This window comes from Pinus tabuliformis, chromosome 7 (assembly GCF_031772625.1).
Source record: "Pinus tabuliformis cultivar Carrire ecotype Pingquan chromosome 7, CPIR1, whole genome shotgun sequence".
In the NCBI taxonomy this organism is placed as follows: Eukaryota; Viridiplantae; Streptophyta; class Pinopsida; order Pinales; family Pinaceae; genus Pinus; species Pinus tabuliformis.
Genome location: NC_142293.1, coordinates 21,300,928 through 21,323,710, shown reverse-complemented (window position 1 = coordinate 21,323,710; position 22,783 = coordinate 21,300,928). Strand labels below are relative to the sequence as shown.

Sequence of the window (22,783 nt, the reverse complement as noted above, 5' to 3'; positions counted from 1 at the left end):
GAGGTTGCACAGTGGCTGAGATCCACAGATCGACAGTCATGAACAGAGCCATGATCGGTCAATTGGGGATTCATAGTGATCGATCAATTGGGGTTTCTAATTGAAGGGCTTTTGTTGGAGTTGCAGGTATGGAGGCAATGTTGATATAATGAAACTTGCAGAAATTATGACAATGGCTTCAGAGTTGGAGATGTATGTTGCTCTGTATAATAAGGAAGGGAAGATTCTGCCGTTGAGTTGAAGTTTTGAGTTTGCTTCTGATTGTGAAAATTCAAGAATGCAAGAAAGAAGGTTATGTGATATGTTCCCTCAGTTGAGCGTTTGGAATTCTGAGGGTTTCAAAATGCTTTCGGTCACCATCATTCGTTTGTCGGTGTGAGTCACCAGAAGGCAGGCCGGTTGGCTAGCCAACCTTGTCCAGTTGCCAGATTTGTCTTTAACCGTTAGGAAAGAAGCAAGATTCAAGAGATTCAAGATAGACTCTTCTGCGTGACAGAGTGGACTCGCTGTTGCAGGCCAGCCAGAGGAGTTGCTACTGATTGCCAAAGTGGGCCTTCGCCTCTGCCTTAAGATTTTTTTTTCAAGATGAATTCTCAGATGGCAGATTATTTAAATGAAAGCAGCAAATTGGATGGTTCCAATTACATAAATTGGAAATTCAAGCTTCAGACTTTGCTTGAAGGTCAGAATACCTACAGCATTGTCATCGGTGATGAAGGTAAGCCAACTGTTGCAAATGGTGGAACGAATGCAACAACTCAAGAATGGGAGAAAAGGGAGCTGAAGGCAAGGGTCCTACTAAAATTGTCAGTTAAAGATTGCATCATCCCTCATATTCGGGATTGCAAGACAGCGAATGAGATCTGGACAACTCTCAAAGACATGTATGAAATCAAGAACACCAACCGAACCTTGTTCCTCAGGAAGAAGATCCTATCAATCAAGATGGAGGAGAATGAGTCTGTTTCATCATTCTTATCTCAGATAAAGGAAGTTAAAGATAAACTATCTGATATCGGTCAAATCGTGGAAAATGATGATCTGGTGACAATCACCATGAACAGTATGACAGATGACTATCAGATGTTTATAACTGGATTGAATGCAAGGGAAAAGCCTCCAAGTTTTGAAGAGCTTACTGGAATTTTGCTACATGAAGAGGAAAGGAGGTTGTCTCTCAAGCCTCAAGATCCAGATCTTGCATTGATAACAAAGTTCAAGCCAAAAGGGAGAGCAATGGCTAATCAGAGGAGGGGCAACACATCAGAAATGACACCACAAGGTATGACCTCGTATAGAAATGACTCTGCTCCTGAATGTTTTTATTGTGGTAAGATAGGCCATATTGCTAAATTTTTCCGCAAGAAGAAGGCAAATCAAGAGAGGTACAATCAGAAAAGGCATGCAGGTCATTTGGCAGATGCAGATGCAGATACAGACCCAGATCAGAATCTGGATGTTAGACTACTTATGGCCGAGGGTGACACTGCTATTGAGGAGGATGAATCAGATATTTGGATCGTGGATTCTGGAGCCTCCTCGCATATGTCAGGTAAAAAGCAATGGTTCAGAAATTTTAAAGAATCCAACACTGGAGTAAAAGTCTATCTTGGAGATAATAGTGGGTACGAGATCAAGGGACATGGAGATGTCCTTGTTACTCTGCCTGATGGTAAGATCAAGAATATATTTGATGTGTGGTATGTTCCTGGCATTAAGAAGAACCTGACTTCTGTGTCCAAGATTACAGATCAGGACCTCAAGGTAGAATTTTTTAAATCTTATTGCATTATTAAAGATTTGTTGGATCAGATGAAGCCCATTGCTACAGGTATTCGCATAGGAGGACTCTACAAGTTGGATGTGAAAAGTATGCCTCAGCAAGCCTTGATGACGTCAAATAAGTCTGCAAATGAAGACAGACTCTACAAGTTGGCTCAAGAAATAAATACCTCAGAAGTTTCTTCTATATGTGAAGACGGAAATGAGTCTGCCTTTGTGGACATTAAGCCGATCGATGATGTTGTTAAGGCCAAACCTGTGGACACCCCTATTGAGGTCGATGGTGGGACAGACGATTGTTACAAAACAGAGGATGGCGCCGGACAGTTTGACAAACAGTTGTCTGCTCTGGAATCATATCTTGGGTTGTCTGAGTATTCTATTGCTAAAGCAAATCTGTGTATAGAAGATGCAGGTCGCTCTGCGGGCTCTGAAGAACAGCTCGTGCCCTACAGCATGGCAGATCTCGGCTCCGCCCTGCCTACTGGTTCTGCAGCTTTAAGTGCTGAGGACCGTGCTGGTTTGGTCAATGCTTTGAACGATAAGTTGCAACATCTTGCTGGACAGCAATTTGGTTTTCTTGATTCTCTTTCACCCGTTGTTAAAAACAGAGTGTCAGCTTTGCAAGAGATTCAGAGCAAGCATGATGAACTTGAAGAAAAATTCTTTGAGGAAAGAGCAGCGTTGGAAGCTAAATATCAGAAGTTGTATGAACCACTATATGCAAAGCGTTTTGAAATTGTAAATGGTATCAATGATGTTGAAAGTAAGGACGAGTATGAGAATAATGCTTCAACTGATGAGAACAGAGAAGAAGAAAAAGGAGTTCCCGAGTTTTGGCTCACTGCAATGAAGACCAACGAAGTGCTTTCTGTACAGATAACAGACCGTGATGAAGGTGCTTTGAAGTATCTGAAGGATATTAAGTGGTGCAGAATTGATAACCCCAAGGGTTTCAAGATTGATTTTTACTTTGACACGAATCCATTTTTCAAGAATTCTGTGTTGACAAAGACTTACCACATGATTGATGATAATGAACCCATTTTGGAGCGGGCAATAGGGACAGAGATTGACTGGTATCCGGAAAAAAATCTAACACAAAAGCTTATGAAGAAGAAGCCAAAGAAAGGAGCACTTGCGCCTACACAACAACAGAGAGTCCTCATGGAGCTTGAAGCTGATCCAAAGCTTGTTTATCACTGTGGATTGTCTCCACGTTGTCTCCCGGAATTGGTTGAAAACAATCCTGTAATTTTTGTTGAAGTGCTTCTGAAGTTGATGAATTCAGTACATATAGCAGACTATTTCAAAGTATTTGTCAATATGGACATGAGCCTGCACTCTATGGAGGTTATTAATAGGCTTACAACTGCTGTTGATCTTCCCACACAGGAACCACAATTCACTAAGCCACTAGGAAGACTGAAGTTTGATTTGTTTAGGGACATTTTAGGTGTGTTTAAAAATCCCTTTCTCCATTAAGGGGGGATGTTAGAAATTAATGGAGAATAGGTTACTTAGTTATGATTTCCTCTTTATTTGACATTCAGTTCCTATTAATTAGGAATCTGTTTTTTGCCTATGTATCTATTTAATTCCTGATGATTAATGAATAAGTGAAGCGAATGCATTTGCTGGAGGGAGCTCCTGGTGATCTGCACCTGTGAGCTCCCGTGTGTTTGTCTAAACTTCTGTCTTCTGCATTTCTTATCATATTTGGGTCTTTTTCTAGCACATCTTTAGTTGGGTCTACCTCCATTCCTTCTACGAGTGGAAATTCCCAAACCAATGTTTTTAGTTCTGGATTCTTCCCGTTTGGCACCCATTCACAGGGTATTCCGTCAGTTCCTTTCAATGCCTCCACATCCATGATGGGTGGGTCAGCTTCATTTCAGGGTTTTCCTTTTGGAAGTGGTCATATACCACATTCCAACCCAACGATAGGATCTATTCCTTTTTCCGCTACAAGACAAAGAAGTAATCCCTTTCAAGGTTGGACTAACCTTGCGGTTAGTGGCATGGGAACTGGGAATCTGTTTTTCGGCCAACAAGGGAATAGGCCATACTCCAAAATTAACGCGTTTCGAAGTATTCCTCCCCTAGCTTCTGATTGGAATCCTTATCAGGGGTTATCAACTCCTTATAATCCTTTAGGAGGAAGCTTCGCCGGTTATGGAGGTTTTTAAGCCAGAGTTGGTCAAACTCCAAGTTTTGCTGGATCACAGGGTACGCCTTTTCGTTCAGCTGGTTACTTCGGGCAGCCTGGTGCCTTCCAAAATCCAGGCCAATCTTTTCAGAACTTTGGGAACTTCGCCCAGTCTGGGTGGAACCCCCAAGGTCCTCCTAGGCTTCCTTTTCTGGCAATGTTGAACTTGCCATATCTCATGAAATTAACAAACGATCCAATAAAATACAATCTGGCCTGGCCTCCGGTCCCGACCAAACTCCCTTCGGACATTCCAAAGTTCGAGGGGAAGGGTGGCGAAGACCCGGGCGACCATGTAACCACATTCCATTTGTGGTGCTCATCTAACTCCCTTATCGATGACTCGGTTAGGTTGAGACTTTTTCAATGTACCTTGACTGGTAATGTGGCCAAGTGATATATAGAGTTGCCAGGGGGCAGCTTTACATCTTTCGCCGACTTAGCTAATATTTTCCTAAATCATTTCCAGTTTCCCGTCTGTTATGATGCCGGAACTGAACTTCTGGCCAATTTTCGTCAGGACACGACAACTCACATTTCTGATCATATTCAGGAATGGAGTCGGAGAAGAGGCTCATTAAAGCTGAAATCCCTCCGGAATACCGTCGCGAATGGTTTTTGAAATCTTTACAACCTAAAATCTTTAACGATGTCTCCCTGTCCGGAGTTTATTATGAGGAGCGAGCTATTTTTAGGGCCCAACAATTAGAATTGATTTATTCTCAGTCTGGGATTCTACAAAAGATCTTGCCAGATGCTCCTGGGACTAAGGTTGATATAGCCAAGTTGAAGCCAGGTCCCCATGCGGATGGTATCGTTGGATCCGTAGACACAAATGCGGTGAACCTGTTGAGCCAATTGCAACAGTTGTCTTTACAAACTGCTTCTAACAATTAGGTCACATCATCTAACCCTTCGTCTTCCCAACTCTCTTCGGTTAATGCCGTCCAATCTACCAACCCCAAAGGAAATCAAAATTCCAATGGGAAAAAGAAAGGATGAGGTAAGAAAAAGAGTCAAGATGGGAAGGCTGACGCAAATAAATCTGGCAATAATGCTGGTGGTGGTGGAAATGAGTCTAGAAAGAAAGTCAAGTTTCCATGCAAGTTATGCAGTGGAGACCATTTAACTCATCTCTGCCCAAAGATTCAAGATGCTTAGTGCTTGTTAGGGCAGCAAGGGACTTCTAGTTCTCAAGCTGTGTTAACCAACCCTTTTCCCCAAGGGCAACAACTTCTTGATAGCGCGAATTCAAACCCTGGTACCTCCGCAGGGGGCAACCAGGAAGGGGAGAAATCATCAAATGTTTTCATGATGGGTTCTAATGTCCATGTGGCCACTCAGTCGCATGATTATGGTGAAGCTGAAACATCCAAGGACAAAACTGCTCCCGGAAGTACCGACCTTCATATTGAGCGACCCCCTGTCGAGACTATACCACAGATACCGAAAGGTTCCACTAAACGCGCAAATATCAATCCAAATGCTAGGGCCGCCCAGAATTACTCCATTGTTGAGGATCTGGCTCAGAGTCCACACGCTATGTCCGCTTTAGAGGTTCTCCAGTCATTTCCAGCTCAACGAAGTGCTTTACTTTCGGCGATTGGGGCAGTAGATATAAATAACTCTTTAGTGCTCGCTTTCGACATGCTCAATGCCAAAAAGCGACTCCCTCATCACATGGCTTTTCAAATAAAGTCTACATACTGGAAAGTTAACATTTTTCGTACCGTTATTGATGAAGGAGCTTCCACATGCATCATGTCGATGTCATGCTGGAAGGCCATCAGATCGCCTTTGGCTGTTCCTTCACCTACCCTCCTAACTGCATTTGATGGACATTCTCATAAGCCACATGGGATTATCCCGGCCTTTCCCATATGTGTTGGGGGGAAGGTTGTTCATATTGAAGTAGAAGTCATTGATGCTAACCTAGATTACAATCTCCTCTTAGGAAATACGAAATGGACACCATTGTTTCGACTCTGTTTCGTGTCATTTGCTTTCCTCATGAAGGGAAAATCGTTAAGGTTGATCAATTGGATTATTCCCCAGTGGATCCTCGAGGAACTTCAGACTCTACTATTCCTTTAGTGGATAAACCTCGTTTGCCTACTGAGAATCTAGGAGTTGGGATGTATTCGTCATTGATGGGTACCTTTGATCTTCCCTCTCCTATCGCTAAAATCAATGTCGTTTCATCATCCAAGGAGTCTTCATGAGAAGGGTTATTCTGAACTCATTATTTTTCAGACCCTTGGACCTTGCCTTCACCTACAACAACATTAGCTGAAGGACAAGTTGGTGGAATGGCATTCCCTATGTCTGCAGCAGAGCTTAGATATCAGTCTATCGTCAACTCTGCAGACAACCATTCTACTCCTTTCTCTGAAGTGGAGCTAGATGGTGATGTGGCCCAGCCTAGACCCTTGATTCTACCTCCGCTATGGACTCTTTAGACAAGGTTTTACCATCCGAGGAAGCAATCCTAGAAGTAATGATGGGTGTACATTGACCTTGGGAAGATTTACACCATCGTTCATATTTTCTTCCTCCATTGCAGGAAGTAGAATCTAGGTTCTCCGAGCTCTTTACTAGTGATGTTTGTACGGTATCAAATCGTTTGGCTCCAGCACACTTTCGTGCTGAAGGTAATATGTTGGTGATTTCAAAAATGATATCTATAAACATCTCTAGGAACCCTTGCATGATCAAGAATCTCTTCATCAAAGCCGAGTGTTCCCCTGAAGAAATTCAAATTTACACCGACCTTTTTAAGGAATTTTGAGATGTATTCGCTTGGTCTTATGAAGAAATGCTTGGCATTGATCCATCCATAGTTCAACATGAGATCAAGACATATAAAAATGCCAAACTGATTCGTCAAAAGCTTCAGCCGGTTAATCCTAGGAAAGCAGCAGCCATTAAAGCTAAAGTAGAGAAGCTGCTCAAGGTGGGTTTCATATACCCTATTCCTCTTACGGATTAGGTTTCTAATCCAGTCCCTGTGGATAAAAAGGAAGGAACAATCCGAGTGTGCGTTGACTTTAGGGACCTAAATAAAGCTTGTCCAAAAGATAACTACCCCATGCCATTTATTGATCAGATTATTAATGAGTGTACAGGTAATGAGATTTTCTCCTTCATGGACGGTTTTTCCAGTTATAATCAGATCTTTATCCGTCCTGAAGATCAGCATAAGACAGCTTTTATATGTCCCTGGGGTACCTTTGCATACAGAAAGATGCCTTTTGGTCTTAAAAATGCTGGAGCTACCTTTCAGTGGGCCATGTCATATGCTTTCCACGACATTAAACATATCATCAAAGCATACTTGGATGATCTAGCTGCTCGTTCTCGAAAGAGAACTGATCATCCTAGTCACCTTCGACTGGTTTTTGAGCGATGTCGATTTTACAAGATCTGGTTGAATCCCAATAAGTGCGTTTTCGTGGTTACATCTGATTAGTTATCAGGGTTCATTGTGTAAAATGAAGGGATTCGGGTTGATCCCTTCAAGGTTGAGGCAATAATTCAGTTGCCTCCCCCGTCCTCAATTCGACAACTTCAAAGTCTTCAAGGGAAAGATAATTTCTTGAGAAGGTTTATAGCGAACTATGCCAAGATCACTAAAGGATTTGTGCGTTTGCTACGTAAAGGAGTTCCATATGTGTGGGATGACTTTGCACAGCGGTCATTCGATGCCTTGAAAAAGGCATTAGTCTCTGCCTCGCTTTTGAGTCCACTGGATTATGGTAAGGACTTCCTTTTATATCTCGCAGCAGCAGAATCAAATATAGTTATGGTTCTCATTCTGGAAGACTTTGCTCTCATGGAGCATGTGATTTAGTATTTGATCCAAGGCTTGATAGGTCCTGAACTTCACTATTCTCCTGTTAAGAAGTTGGCTTTGGCAGCTGTCCATGCTGTCCAGCGGCTCCGCCATTATATTTTGCTACACAAAACTTTTGTCTTAGCGACAGTCAATCCATTTCAGTTTGTCCTCAGTAGGTGAGTGATTGGGGGCAAGTATAATTGATGGATAGTCATTTTGCAAGAATTCGATCTCGAGTTCTTGTCCACTATTTCTAAGAAATCTATGGTTTTTGCGGAATTAATTTCTGAGCTGCCTTGTGGAGAGGAAACTATTTATGAGGAAAGTTTTCCCGACATACATTTATTCCTCATCTCTTCACTCGACCCTTGGTATGGAGATATCATTGTCTATTTCCAGACTTTGAAGTTTCCCTCTACCTTCTCTAAGGATGAACGTTGAAAGTTACATCACCTGGCTAAGAACTACATCATCATTGGTGACACATTATATCATCGAGGGGTTGATTCAATCCTTCGGCGTTGTTTAACCTTAGAGGAAGCAGAGTCAGTGCTTAATGATTGCCACAGTGGATCTTGTGGTGGTCATCTTTTAGGGCTTGCTACAGCCCAACGGATCTTACGTGCCGGCTATTTTTTGCCCTCGCTCTTCAAAGATTGTGTTGAAGCGGTCAAACGCTGTCACCCCTGTCAAATCTATACTTGGAAGATGCGCGCACATCCAGCTCCTCTTTTCCCCGTTGTCACTGTCGGTCCTTTTACTAAGTGGGGTATTGATTTTACAACTTGTAATCTGCCTTCAGCAGCGAATCACAAGTACATTATCGTGGCCGTAGACTACTTCACAAAGTGGGCGGAGGAAATGACCACTTATAAAAACGATAGTGAAACAATGGCATTGTTCCTTTTTAATCAGATTATCTCAAGGTTCGATATCCAAAGAGAGATTGTCACTGATCATGGCAGTCATTTCCAGAACCAACTAATGTCTGAATTGGCTCTTAAATTGGGTTTCCGGCAGGAACACTCGTCTCCATATTATCCTCAGGCCAATGGACAGGTCGAGGCAGTGAACAAAACCCTTAAGACGATCCTGCAAAGGACGATCAACAAAAATCAGTCTAATTGGCATCTTATGTTGTATTCGGCTCTTTGGGCATACCAAACCTACATAAAGACTGCTATAGGTTTTACACCTTTTCAATTAGTTTATGGGATGGAATCTATCTTTCTTGTTGAATGTGGAATTCCATCTCTTAAGTTAGCTATTGAGATCCTTCCAGAGACCTCTAGTCTCAAAGAGCACCTCCTTCAATTGGAACATCTCAATGAGCATCGTCGAGATGCTACCACAATCAATGAGGCTCATAAGCAAAGGGTTAAAACTCAGTATGATAAAGTTGTCTATCCTCGAGTATTTTCTGAAGGCGACCTTGTATTGGTCTATGACCAAGATAAGAATGCCTTGGGGGCAGGCAAGTTCAAACCTATGTGGTACGGTCCTTTTATAATTAAACGTGTTTTAGAACAAGGGGCATATGAGTTAATCGATTTTGAAGGAAACAAGTTGGCGGAGCCCCGAAACGGGCTCTACCTCAAGAAGTAATTTGCTTAAGTAGTAGCTAGGCAATGGCTTCTTTGTAAATTTTGTATATTTGTACATATTTCATCGAGAGTTTTTGATATCGACACTTTTTGGTCTGCCGTGGCAGGTGTTGATGGATGACTTGGTCTATTTTGGATTCGCCAATGGTGCTAGTCGGCACACTCGGAACCTTGCTTCCGCAACTTGGGTAATCTACCATCCAACTGGTCAATTGATGGTGTCAAGGGGAGTATGCATTAGTCCCACTTCAAATAATATGGCTGAGTATACTTCCGTCATTAATTTACTATCCGAAGCAATTTCTTATCAAATCGATTCGTTGGTAGTCTATCTTGATTCACAATTGATAGTGTCACAATTGAATAACATCTATCGGGTAAGGGATCCATGTTTATATCGCCAGTATCACATTCCAAGATCTCATAATTGGTTAGCTGATTTATTACTAATCAAGCATTAGACTGGCATATCATTCATTCATCACAATAAAATCAAGCATCAAAAAGTCGAACTGTATATATATATCATAAAATATCTCGAGTGTACATAAGTGTGTCCAAAATATTATACAAAAATTGGGACTCAAATACCCATAATCATGTCCAGTACATCTAGTGCCCCAGCTTAGGATGAGCGGCTAAGTATGCAACTACTGCTTTGGCCACACGCCTAAGAGTGTGAACCCAGTCTCGTGGCATGCCAACCACATGACGCTGCATATCTATAGGGAGATCCTCTACGGCCTCCATCGGTACTCGATGAGTTAGTCTCACCAAGTGCTACTGAACAGTGTGTAGAAGTTGCTCTGTCTCTGCAACCGCCTCTTCGGCCCCTCGGTCGCGACGTCCATGCTGTGGGAACCCATCTGGTTGCACCAACCCAATATCTGGAACATGATCATCATGTTAGTGATTTGAATCCTATCAAAAATATTTTTCAAAATTCATTATTATATTTGAAAAATCACAAAAAAACATAAAAATCATAAAATTAAAAATATTTGTTACCTATTTCACCCCATGTTGTGGTTGGTGGCAAAGCTAGATCTGGATCTCCTCGGAAGTCCAACCCAGCATAAGGGTAGTCATCTACGGCAATGATTTGCTGCTCCCACTAGGAGAAGAAGCCATCGTCGAAAGTAGTCTGTGGGACGTCCCCACCTCCTAGACGTTTCATCAAGTCAGCCCACCTGCCCATTTGTGGATCTCGTGGGGTGCTGATTGAAACCGGTACTCTAGGATGAAGTGTTGGGACCCTCTCAAAGAAGAAAGAGCATAAGATAGTTCCATACCCGAAGTTTTTGGTATGTCCCTTCTTAATAGAAGTAAGCTGGCTCTTCAGGTTGGCGAGAAGAGGAGTACACCAATCGAATATGGTGGTGAGACAATCGACCACCAAGCTCATGGCTAGCTGTGATGCCTGGTGCAAAGAAGCTGATCCGTTCACTCTAGCTATGGTGAACAGGATTATTCTCAACGATAGACTCTCCACATGTTTGATTGGAATTTGACTTCCAACCTTTTCAGGATGACCCGGGAAATAGATATGTACGTAGTCCTTGATCGAGAGACTGCCTCGTGACCTGCCCATGGAATGTACCACCTCTCCCCTCTGGGAAAGGCCAGTGATGAAATAAATATCTTCAACTTCTATTTTGAGTGGCATTTGATCAATCATAAACGCATCATCCTCGATGCTCCAGTAGTGAATGAGCATGTCAAGTAGGCGGGTGTTTGCTTTCATATTTGGCATTTTAAAGAACTTTAGCAAACCACACCCTCGTAAGGCATCCAAAGCATTTGGATCATTCATAACCTCATCATCCACTAAGGTATGCTCTGTGGAGGTTTTCCGTTACACCAAAACCCGTAGGTTTTAGTAAACAGACACATTTCTAGTGTTAAGCACATGCCACGAAACACACAGGGAGCATTGGATTAACACCGCCATTAACGGGGAGCGCAACAATCTCCCCCCTCAATGCGCGCCAAGTGTGTTTCAAACTCGAGACCTTTGGCTCTAATACCACTTGTTGGTGTAAAGGCAATCGTGACTCCAACAAGTGGTATTAGAGCCAAAGATCTCGAGTTCGAAACACACCTGGCTCGCGTTGAGGGGGGAGATTGTTGTGCTCCCTGTTAATGGTGGTGTTAATCCAACGCTCCTTGTGTGTTTCGTGGCATGTGCTTAACACTAGCGATGTGTTTGTTTACTAAAACCTGCTAATTTTGGTGTAACGACAAACCTCCACATGGTATCAGAGCTTGGACCCAGGTTCGATTCCCCCGAGTTGCGTTTGAGGGGGGGTGTTGGAAGAATCATCGCACCTCTATAGAATCCGTAATTTCCACTCTGGGGATCCTAGTTATTGGTTTGGAATGTTTACTAACACCTGCAGGTTTTGGTGTAATGGCAATCGTGACTCCAACAAGTGGTATCAGAGCCATAGGTCTCGAGTTCGAAACACACCTGGCTCGCGTTGAGGGGGGAGATTGTTGTGCTCCCCATTAATGGTGGTGTTAATCCAACGCTCCCTGTGTGTTTCGTGGCATGTGCTTAACACTAGCGATGTGTCTGTTTACTAAAACCTGCGGGTCTTGGTGTAATGGCAAACCTCCACATGGTATTAGAGCTTGGACCCAAGTTCAATTCCCCCGAGTTGTGTTTGAGGGGGGGTGTTGGAAGAATCACCGCACCTCTATAGAATCCGTAATTTCCACTCTAGGGATCCTAGTTACTGGTTTGGAATGTTTACTAACACCTGTGGGTTTTGGTGTAATGGAAATCGTGACTCCAACAAGTTGTTCTCTTTCCCTCCAAGTGACTGGCATCCTGAAGAAAAAATGAATTTGGACCGTTAGATTTTTTGTTTGAAGTTTTTGCGGCATATACGCGGGTCCCTTTTACACACAGTCGCGTGTAGGGCCTGCGTATACGTGGGTTTCATATATCCAATGCACGTATATGCCATGAATTTTTTTTTAACAATAATTCGATAGTGGAACTTAAATTAAAAATTCTAAAACCAATCACAATGGAATGCAAGTTAAGTTTAAGGGCTACCTAGTGATTTTGGAAAAATTTGAACGGTCGGTTTTGGCGAATGGCAACGCTTGCTCCTTTTGCTCCACTTCTTTTCTCTCAAACCAAATGATGATAATGGTGAGTCAAAAAACTATTTATAAGCTTTGAAAATGCAAAAAATTTTCAAATCTTGATTTTGTTTTATCTCATGTAACTTTTAACTTGGGAGCTTGGAATGTCGAGAATGGTTTGATTTTCAGGACATTTTGGACGCTTTTTCGATAGTTTCGAGACGGTTCCATGACTGCTGACCCATCATGGCAGGTATTGTTTTTTACTGGCATATAGGTTAGGGAAGCCATTTTTTCTGTTGCATTATGCATACTAGCCTCCATTTGCCAATACACTTGCCATAGGGTCGATCCCATCGTGTTATGGTTCGTAAGCCACCTTCACTCGCCGATTTTTAAATCATGACATGATGGTAGAGCCATCCTTTTCATGGGCATCGTAGTTAGCACCTCACTGAAATTTGTTGCCCATGCTGCTTTGATCTGAGTAGGCTTGGGAGTCCTCTGTAGTCCTGCCATGACTTATGCACTGAAGACTCATTCCTCTTTGCTTCTCCGCTTCATTCTGGCCTTATACCCTAGAGGCTCCTTTGTGTTGAGTTGTACTACTGCATTGCATTTTGACCATTTGCACCTTTTGGCCTTGAGCCGACTTCACTTGGACTCGTGTTTAAGCCAACTTTTGACCATGACGACTACAAAGTCAAACTTTCATGCCCTTGACTTTTACAACTTGACACACCTTGATCCGTGGAAGGAACGCACCTTTGAGTGTCTTTGACCAGTTTTTCACCTCCCTGCATTGAGCATAGGAATGTTCCAATCCCAGGAACTAGATCATCTGTTTCACCGACACTTGTTCTTTCCACTATACTATAGCATTCTTTTATTCTTTTTCCAACTTAAAGAAAAAGACGAAAAAAAATTATATATTCCAAAAATAGCGAGAACGGGACAATGTTTCCACTTATTGTTGGCAGCTAGAGTCAGTTGTATCGCCCTTGAACAAAGCACTCAAAACAAAGTCTCCTCCATTTGGGCGTGATTTAGTTTGACTTAGGTATGCCTCAACCTTGTTATTGAGTCAGTTCTCCCCCGAATGGTTATCGCTTCCAATCATATGGAGAGTTAGTTCATGCCTCCTGCATGGTGGACTTATACAGAGTCATCATATGCTGCCACATAGTCACATTGAGTCGTGCTTTTGTTCAAGGGAAGTTAGCCTAAGTCGGCCTCACTGCGGTGTCTCTTGAATCATTTTTCAGTCGGCCATCCCTGGTTGTCAGTGTCTTGTCTATCATCACATCAGTTATATTGGTCCTTTACTCGTTCCAGTTTGAGAAGGTCCCCATTGACTTCTTGCTGGCGGGTCTTGTCCTTATCGACGACGACATCTTGCTCTGAGGGCAGGCCTAGAGCTGCACCTTGGCCCTATTTCCATTATAGATAGGTCACCTTGTGCTCAGCATTGATCAGTATCATGGGTCTTTGACTAAGTGGTTTCCCTTATGTTCGACATCAGCTTACACTATCACACATTGGGATTCATGCAGTACCTTGGTTTCCATTTGATCCTATTGGTGGATACCTCGCCTCTGTGTCAGCTTTCATTATTGGTTAGTTCAGAGGGTTTCTGTCATATGCTAGCCACATTTTGTGTATGCCGGAAATGTGCTTCAGTTGGGTTACTACATCTTTTTTCGTCTGATTCCTTCCACATTATTGGCCTACGGGTTACACTCGCGCTAGATTGATGAAGGATGCCTTAATGCCTTCCTTCTAGTGGATCTTTCCCTATCGACTATGATTCATTGCTCTGGGGCAGAGATCTAGAGTGCATTTGACAGTACCTTGGGGTTTGCAGTCATTAGTGGCAGATCCTTCGCTATCAACAGTGGGAAACCATCATTGTCTCCTGATTGATAGATTCTTACAGGTGTTCGACTCCAGCTCATCTATTCACACTTGTTAGATTGTACTGGGTACCTTGACGCTCATTATCATTATCGGTGAGTAGTCTCGCTTTTGTTAACGGTATAAATCAATGACCGATAATCAAACGATTTCTCACATGGTCGACTTCAGATCATTTATTCCCATGGTGTAGAAATGTACCACGGCGGTCGGTGAAGACCTTAGGTTGTATCAACATTCATTGGTTCACTTGACAGTTGCTCTTGTCGCTGCTAGTTGATACCACTCCACCTTATATGTTGCAGTCATTCATGGCGACATTCTATATGCTGGCACCCGAGTTTGCAGTTTAGTACCATCTTACTCCATCATGTTCATTTGGTACCTTTGGGATCAGTCTTTGATATCAGTGATCCGCTTCATCCTTCAGCATCATTGACATTCTTATATGTCATATTCATACATGTACTTGTTCAATCGTGATCAGATGATCCATTATCTATTTTCCAGTGCTTATACTTGTATACTTAGTGGATCCACTTGTACTTGATATGCGAGCATGCTTTACTTTCTCTGAGCATGGGTATGCCCGCCTCAGACACTGTTTCTTTCTGATCTCCTTTTGTGGCTTGGCAGGCTGAACTTTGGTGAAGTCCTTCTCAGTTTTTGACAGGGTCCCTTTCCATGTACTTACATAATACATTTCGGCCATCATGTACCCCTTTTGACCTCATATATTAGGGGGCATCTGTTATAGCTCCAAATATCACTCTTGATGTTTGTGATGCTGCACTCATGGCCTAGGGCAACCCCTCCTTCCAGACCTGGTCCAAATACTTAAAAAACAGTGTTTTACTCCCTATACGTGACATTGCCCTAAGCTAAATGCGTGTGTACGCGGGTCTGTGTATACCCAACCTGCATATATGTCTTAAAACACTTAAAAAAATTAAATCTCCTTAATTTCGGGCGGAGATCACAGGTTTTATCTGTTGATTACCTATTAGTGCCCGTGGCCCAACTTTTCCCAACGAATTCCCAACTAAAAAACTACTTTGGGAGAAGTATAAAAAGGCTTCAATGGGAAGGCCAAAGGGAGGAGAGAATAGAGAGAAAAATCACTTTGTTGAGATTATCCCAAATTAGGTCTGAAGATCCTTGTGCTTCCAGCACTTCCCCCCATTACAAGAAACCCTTGTTTCCTTGAGTTATGATGTCTTTTTGTTGAGATATCCTTGAGTGAGTTATGGAAGGACCTTGTTGAAGGCTTGAGATTGGACGAATCCAGAGGATAGTTCTGCTTGGAGCTTGCGAAAGGAAGACTTAGGTGAAATCATTCCTTTCTGTACTTTAGTTATCTATAATAAAAGAAACACTTGTCTTGTTCCTGATATGAATCTTCTTCATGCTTATGATATCAATGTTATGATTTACATATGAATGGTTGCTCTAATTGCATAACTAACTACCTTTCAATATGTTATGAAGTTGATTTCTTTATGATGTTTAGTCCATATACTGCTGTACTTTCTTGAATTGATTATTTTGCAGGTTGAAGGAGCAAAAGGGACTCCAAGAGGGTTTGGACCCTAACTGGATCTTCCCAAACAAAGGACCCCCAGGTGCACCCCTCTTCGCGTAGTTTGTTTATATTAGCAATATGGCTGTGTGGAATGCTTGTTTTTCTTTATAGATAACCCCCACTCTGCTAGGGTATTAACCCAAGACCCTGGGGGGCATTCTCCCTTAACACCAAGCCACTTGAGTACACAAACTTCTTCTTCCTACCAGCTCTATGACCTTTTGGTCTACAGGGGAAAGAGCCAAATGTGATGCTCAGTCCCGGAAAGATTCCTCTATGGGATGGCTTGAGTCTTCAAGCTCTCTGGTGCTCAATACTGCCTTCGATCAGCTCGGCCCTCTGTCTCTTCTGCTTCGCTTTACTGTTCTCTGTGTTCAGTCCTCCCTTCTGGGTTCACTATTCCACTTCTTCCATCTCTCGACTTCTGTCCTTTTTCCCCCTTTTTATTCGACTGTATTTGTTCATGGCTTTAGCCATTCGATCCTGATGCCTGTTCGGTTCCTCTTCCGCCTCTGTCTCTTCACATTCTGCAGCTGTGCTTGGAATTCCAGGCTCAGCGTCATCATGAATGCTCAGGAAGTGGCCACTTGTCCTCCTCTAAATGGCGCCAGCATGCTTCGTCGATTCATTTCTTTAGTTACGTCGTGGATGAAGTCTTTCTCCATCGTGGCAGTCAAACGAATTCCAAATCCCTTTAAAACATGGCTTAATTCCCTGTCGGTTCTGCTTCCTCCATCAGGCGAGATCTCAGCCGTCTGATCTGAGCCCTCTAGATCCGACGCCATACACACGTTTCGCACGGTTGAATTGCTCGATAGATAGCGTGTGATCAACGGTGGTTTTCTCTCACCTTCGCCTGCCACACATCGATCGATGTATGGAATCGCTCCACTCTCATACAAAACCTCTTATCGTTTAAGGGCACCCTGATCAATACTGCCAGTTTTCCCCAGAGCGCGAGTCCCGCCTTATACGTTTAGCGCCTTTTCCTTTTTCCGCCCGGGGTCCTCCGGTTCCTAACGTGACCGAGTGCTCGGGCTTCCTCCATTTCAGCCCTGTTCGCCCAGCGATGCGCGATTAGCGCTAGGCAAAATCCACCTCCGTTTCCCGATCCGAGGCTCCCATGGCTACTTTGACCTCCCGCGCAGTCTCCATGGGCCTCGGTCAGCGCACTTTGACTGAGGTCCTTGTCATTCAACGCTGGCTGCCATTGCCACTGGTTTAGGGTGTTTTTGATCGCTGTTTTGGATTCTTTCGAGCTTTTCTCCGACCTGATACAGTCATGGTTCTTTGACAGTCTTCTATGGATCCAATTCAGATCATGGCCTTCCCATTGAAAAAGCTTTTGGACCACCAAAAGTTGGTTTTCAAGCATCGACTAAGTGAGGGTATTGCTTTCTCACTTGTCCAATCTCAATCCACTTTGCACTGCTTGGCTTCGAACCTTTGAGTCCAATCCTGAGGTACTCAACATCTCCCCTGCGTGTTGTCCTTACCTTCCTGTCCAGCACTGTGTATTCCTATAATTCATTAAGATATTCAGGTAATAGGTCATCTATAGAAGGCAGTTGACTTTGCTCTTCAAGGTCCTCAATCATCGAAGGTTCAAACAATCTCAAGCAATATGCATTTACGACTGAGTAGATGTGCATGTAAGCTGGTAGATCAAGGCGAAAAGCATTTTCACCAATCTTCTCAAGTATCCTAAAGGGTCCATACCTGATAGGCTTTAGCTTTTTACCTTCACCTTGCATCCTGTCCTTGCTGATATACAGCCAGACTTGGTCTCCAACTTGAAAACTATGCTCCATCCGATGCTTGTCATGCCTAGCCTTGTACTTGGCCTGGCTCTTTTCCAGCTGTTCCTGTACTGCCTGGTGGATCTCCTGGATCTGTTCAATGAACCTAGTTGCCTTGTCCACATCACTGTGTCCATCAACCATGGTATCTTTACCAAAGACAAAATCCAAAGGAGACCTTAGTGTGAAACCAAAACAGGTCTCAAAAGGAGATCTCTGTGTAGAAGAATGCTTTGCTTTGTTGTAAGCATGTTGCAAATAACACAAGTGTTCATCCCAAAGCTTAGGATATTTGCTACAATATCCTCTCAGTAACTGGATCACTGTCCTGTTAACTACTTCTGTTTGGCCATCTGTTTGTGGATGAAAAGTTGTGCTTTTCTTCAGTTTGGTGTCCATCAGTTCCCACAGACTCGACCAAAACTTCCCCACAAATTGGATGTCTCAATCAAATACAATGGAAGTGGGTAATCCAAAATGAACCCATACATGTTCAAAGAACAATTTTGTGGTCTGTTCAACTATGAACCGTTTACTACAAGGTATCAAAATACACATTTTGCTGAACCTATCCACAACGACATATAGATAATCATGACCTTTCCTAGATTTAGGCAGTCCTCCAACAAAATCCATGGAAACACTTTCCCAAGGGTGAGAAGGAACTGGAAATGGAGTGTACAAGCCTATTTTTCTGTTGCTGGGCTTGCTTTTAGCACACATGGCACACCCTCTTACATATCTAGAAACTTTCTCATTCATTTTCGGCCAATAGAAGAATCTTTGCAGCTGTGCAACTATTTTACTTACCCCAAAGTGACCTGATATTAGAGAAGTGTGTGCTTCCCTAATTATCTTTACTCTCTCGATTTGTGGAATGCAGAGTTTCCCACAATGATATAAGAGTCGATCCTTCACATGATAGTCCAATTCTTCTACTCTTTTGCCTTGACTCAAAGTTGCATATACATCTTTATATTCCATATCCTGAGCATATTGTTCAATGTAGCTTTCATGTAGTACAGAATTATGCTTAAGTATGGTGGATGCATTTATAATGGGTCTAGATAACATGTCTACAACTTTGTTATGTATGCCCTTTTTATATCTGATGACTAAATGAAACCGTTGTAGAAAACCCATCCATCTGTAATCTCTTGATTGCTGCAACTTAGTTTGGGAGTGTAGATATTGAAGTGGTTGATGATCAGTATGTATTACTGTCTCTTTGCCCATTAAGTAATGTTTCCACTTTTTCACACTCTGAACTAATGCATACAATTCCTTATCATATGTAGGATAGTTAACTACTGCAGGATTAAAAGTCTCAGAATGATAACATATGGGTTTACCGTGCTGTGTCAACACTGCTCCCATGGCATAGTCACTGGCATCAGTTTGGATCTCAAATGGTCTTTGTAAATCTGGCAGTGCTAGTACATGTGTTGTACTAATTTTCTCTTTCAAGGTGTCGAAGGATTTCTGATGTTTGCCTCCCCACTGAAACACCTTATTCAATCCTGTTAAAGCATGTAAGGGAGCTACAATTGAGGAAAAGTTGGAAATGAACTTCCTCCAATATTGTGCTGCTCTTAAGAACCTTCTCACTTCTATAGCAGACCTAGGTTTAGGCCAGTTCACAATGGCTGCCACTTTAGAGGGATCTATTTTCAATTCACCTCCCCCTACTATATGACCCAAGTAGTTTAGAGATGTTTTGCCAAATTCACATTTTGAGAGTTTAACATAAAGTTTTTCTCTTTTTAAAACATCTAATGTCTGCTTAACATGCTTTAAATGTTCTTCCCACGTTTTACTAAAAATCAGAATGTCATCCAGATACACAATAGCAAAATCATCAAGAAAAGGTTTGATTACATCATTCATTAATCTCATGAAAGTAGCAGGAGCATTAGTTAAGCCAAAAGGCATAACTAGCCATTCATACAATCCCTGCTTTGTTTTGAAAGCAGTATTCCATGCATCTTGCTCTGCAACTCTGACCTGATGGTATCCACTCTGCAAATCTAGCTTGGTGAAATAAACAACTTCCTTTAATTGATCTAAATATCATCTATGCGAGGAAGGAGATAATGATTTTTGATAGTTATCTTATTCAGTGCTCAGTAATCAATGCACATTCTCCACGAGCCATCTTTCTTTCTCACCAAAACGGTTCATGACCCACATGGTGATGTGCTAGGCCTGATGAAGCCCTTCTCAAGCAACTCCTGCACTTGCTTCTTGATTTCAGCATTCTCTAAAGCAGACAACCTGTACATCCCAATGTTAGGCAATGGAACATCTTGCTGCAAAATAATATCATGTACTATTCCCTTTTTTGGGTGGCAGACCTTTAGGTTCTTGAAATAAGACATCATACTCTGAAACAACCTTTTCTATATCAGTTTGTTGTTCAGAATTACAGCCCTCAAATACATTGGTTTTATCAGGTTTCTTTTCCTTTACAACCATCAGTAAGAATTGTTTGCATGAATTTATCATTCTTTTCATCTGTCCTGAGTTTATGAGAGTATAATTATTCTTGAGCTTATGAGCTCTTACAAAGTATTTGATTCCATCTTTAGCGAGTAGATACTTGTTCTCAGCTCTATAGAAAATAGCCTTTCTATCATACAAGTAAGGGCTTTCTAAGACAATTCCACATATATCCAAAGGAATTATGTCTAACTCAACATCATCTACAAATGCTGGCCCAAAAGAAAACTTGAGTTTGCACTTTCTAGTCACTTGTAGTTGTGATTTATCATTCAACCATCCTAATGGGTATGGTTTCTTGTGAGGTGTAGTTGCTCATCCCAATTTCTTTACAATTGCCTCAGAAATCAAATTTACTTGTGAGCCACTATCAAACAAAGTATCAATCTTTTGATTTTTGGAAATAACTTGAATATGGAAAAGCTCATGTCTTTTTCTCTCATTTTCTTCATCAATAACAGATTGAGTAGAATTACTAGTAGATGCTTCAGAATTCATACCTTTTATACCCGTGGCTGCTATAGTTGTTTCATCTCCCGAGTCTAACCCCAAATCTTTCTGAATAGCTGCAGCAGTCTTCTTCTTCTTGCCCTCGGACTTCTTAGGTCTCAGCTCTGGATGCAGAATCCAACAATGCTCATCATCATGCCCCTCCCTTTTACAGTGAGTGCATGAAGTTTTGGCTTTCTATGCAGTTTTAGCCTTCCTTGCTTTCCACTTCTGCTTTCTTTTCTCCTTGCTCTTGCTTGCAGTGGGTTGGGAGGGTCCCCCAACTTCTGGATTTCCATTCTTTCCTCTAGCTTCTAGTTGAGTAGATTGTACAGATACCTCATCTATACTAGTGGGATTAAACATGAGGATGGTATAGCTGTGTAGACCACCAATGTACTTCAAAAGAGTCTCTGGTGAGTCTGATGAGATACCCAACATCAATGCTCTCTTTCTGAATTCTTGAGTATACCCTTGCACACTTTTCCCCTTCAACTGTCGAAGAATTTTCCAACTCATCATGGCTTGTTGCATGTAGGCCAATGGATAGAACTGCTTTTTGATTGCAGAAACAAAGTCACTCCAGACAGAGATGGTCTTACCATGTATTTTCATATCAGCTTGGGTTCTTCCTTCCCACCAAACCAAGGCAATGCCTCCTAGGTGTAGGCTTGCCAGCTGAATCTTACTCTTGTCTAAGTTTATGTTCTGTACTATGCAATACACATCAATTTGTCTAATCCAATTGTCCAACTTTTCAGCATTTAGCTCTCCATCATATATAGGAAAATCAAATTTAACATCTAACTTGATCAAATATTCTTTCTTATTATGCACAGGGCTATTAGGAGGTGTGAGAAAGCTTTCCTCTTTCCCTTTTCCTTTGGAGTGGTCATGGCAGTGAGACTCATCTTCTTCTTTATCTTGTTTAGAACTTGATGAATCTTCAACCTTATGCTTTCTAAAGTCCCTATACATTTCTTCCACCATGGAATTTATAGCTAGGAAACTTTCTATGAATTGAGGGTCTGGCCGCACAGAACCTTCCTCTGACATTGTCTTCCGAGGATAAACTCTCCCAATTTTAGGATTAGTTTCCACCAACTCTCCTTCTCTTGATTTGAGCTTTGATCTTGTGAGCATTCATAGCTAAACCAACACAAGCTTGTCTAACCTTATAGCCTAGAGCTCTAATACCACTTGATCTGATATTCACCCTATGAGTGACATCAGTTAAAGATTTATTAAACTAAGGTATTACAGACTCATGTGCTCGTGTGTGTTCTGTGTTATTTAAGCAACGGATTGATCAGATTGCCAATACACAGACATAATAAATGGAAAGACAGTAGAGAAATATAGTAAGAAAACACAAATACACAAGAAATTTAATGAGTTCACCCTATCCTCCAGGGCTACATCTCCGGTCCAGCTTTCAATGGTGGCCTTATTTTATTGTGTCTTAAGCAGAGAATTTACAATGCAGGAGCTCAATATGAGTCACCTGAAGTAGGTTTTTCTTGGCAGGGTGGTCCTTGGATTCCCCAAGCCACTTGAGTACACAGACTTCTTCTTCCTACTAGCTCTGTGACCTTCTGGTCTACAGGGGAAAGAGCCAAATGTGATGCTCAGTCCCGGACAGATTCCTCTATGGGATGGCTTGAGTCTTCAAGCTCTCTGGTGCTCGATGCTGCCTTTGGTCAGCTCGGCCCTCTGTCTCTTCTGCTTTGCTTTACTGTTCTCTGTGTTTAGTCCTCCCCTCTGGGTTCACTGTTCCACTTCTTCCGTCTCTCGACTTCTGTCTTTTTTTCCCCCCTTTTTATTCGACTGTCTCTATTCATGGCTTTAGCCATTCGATCCTGATGCCTGTTCGGTTCCTCTTCCGCCTCTGTCTCTTCACCTTCTGCAGCCGCGCTTGGAGTTCCTGGCTCGGCGTCATCATGAATGCTCAGGGAGTGGACACTTGTCCTCCTC

General features: G+C 42.3%; 1 pseudogene; it reads left to right on the top strand.

Annotated features, from left to right (window-relative positions):
- The first annotated feature begins 2,223 nt into the window (after positions 1–2,223).
- On the top strand, positions 2,224–3,267 carry LOC149244925 (nucleosome assembly protein 1;4 pseudogene; annotated as a pseudogene).
- Positions 3,268–22,783: the final 19,516 nt, after the last annotated feature.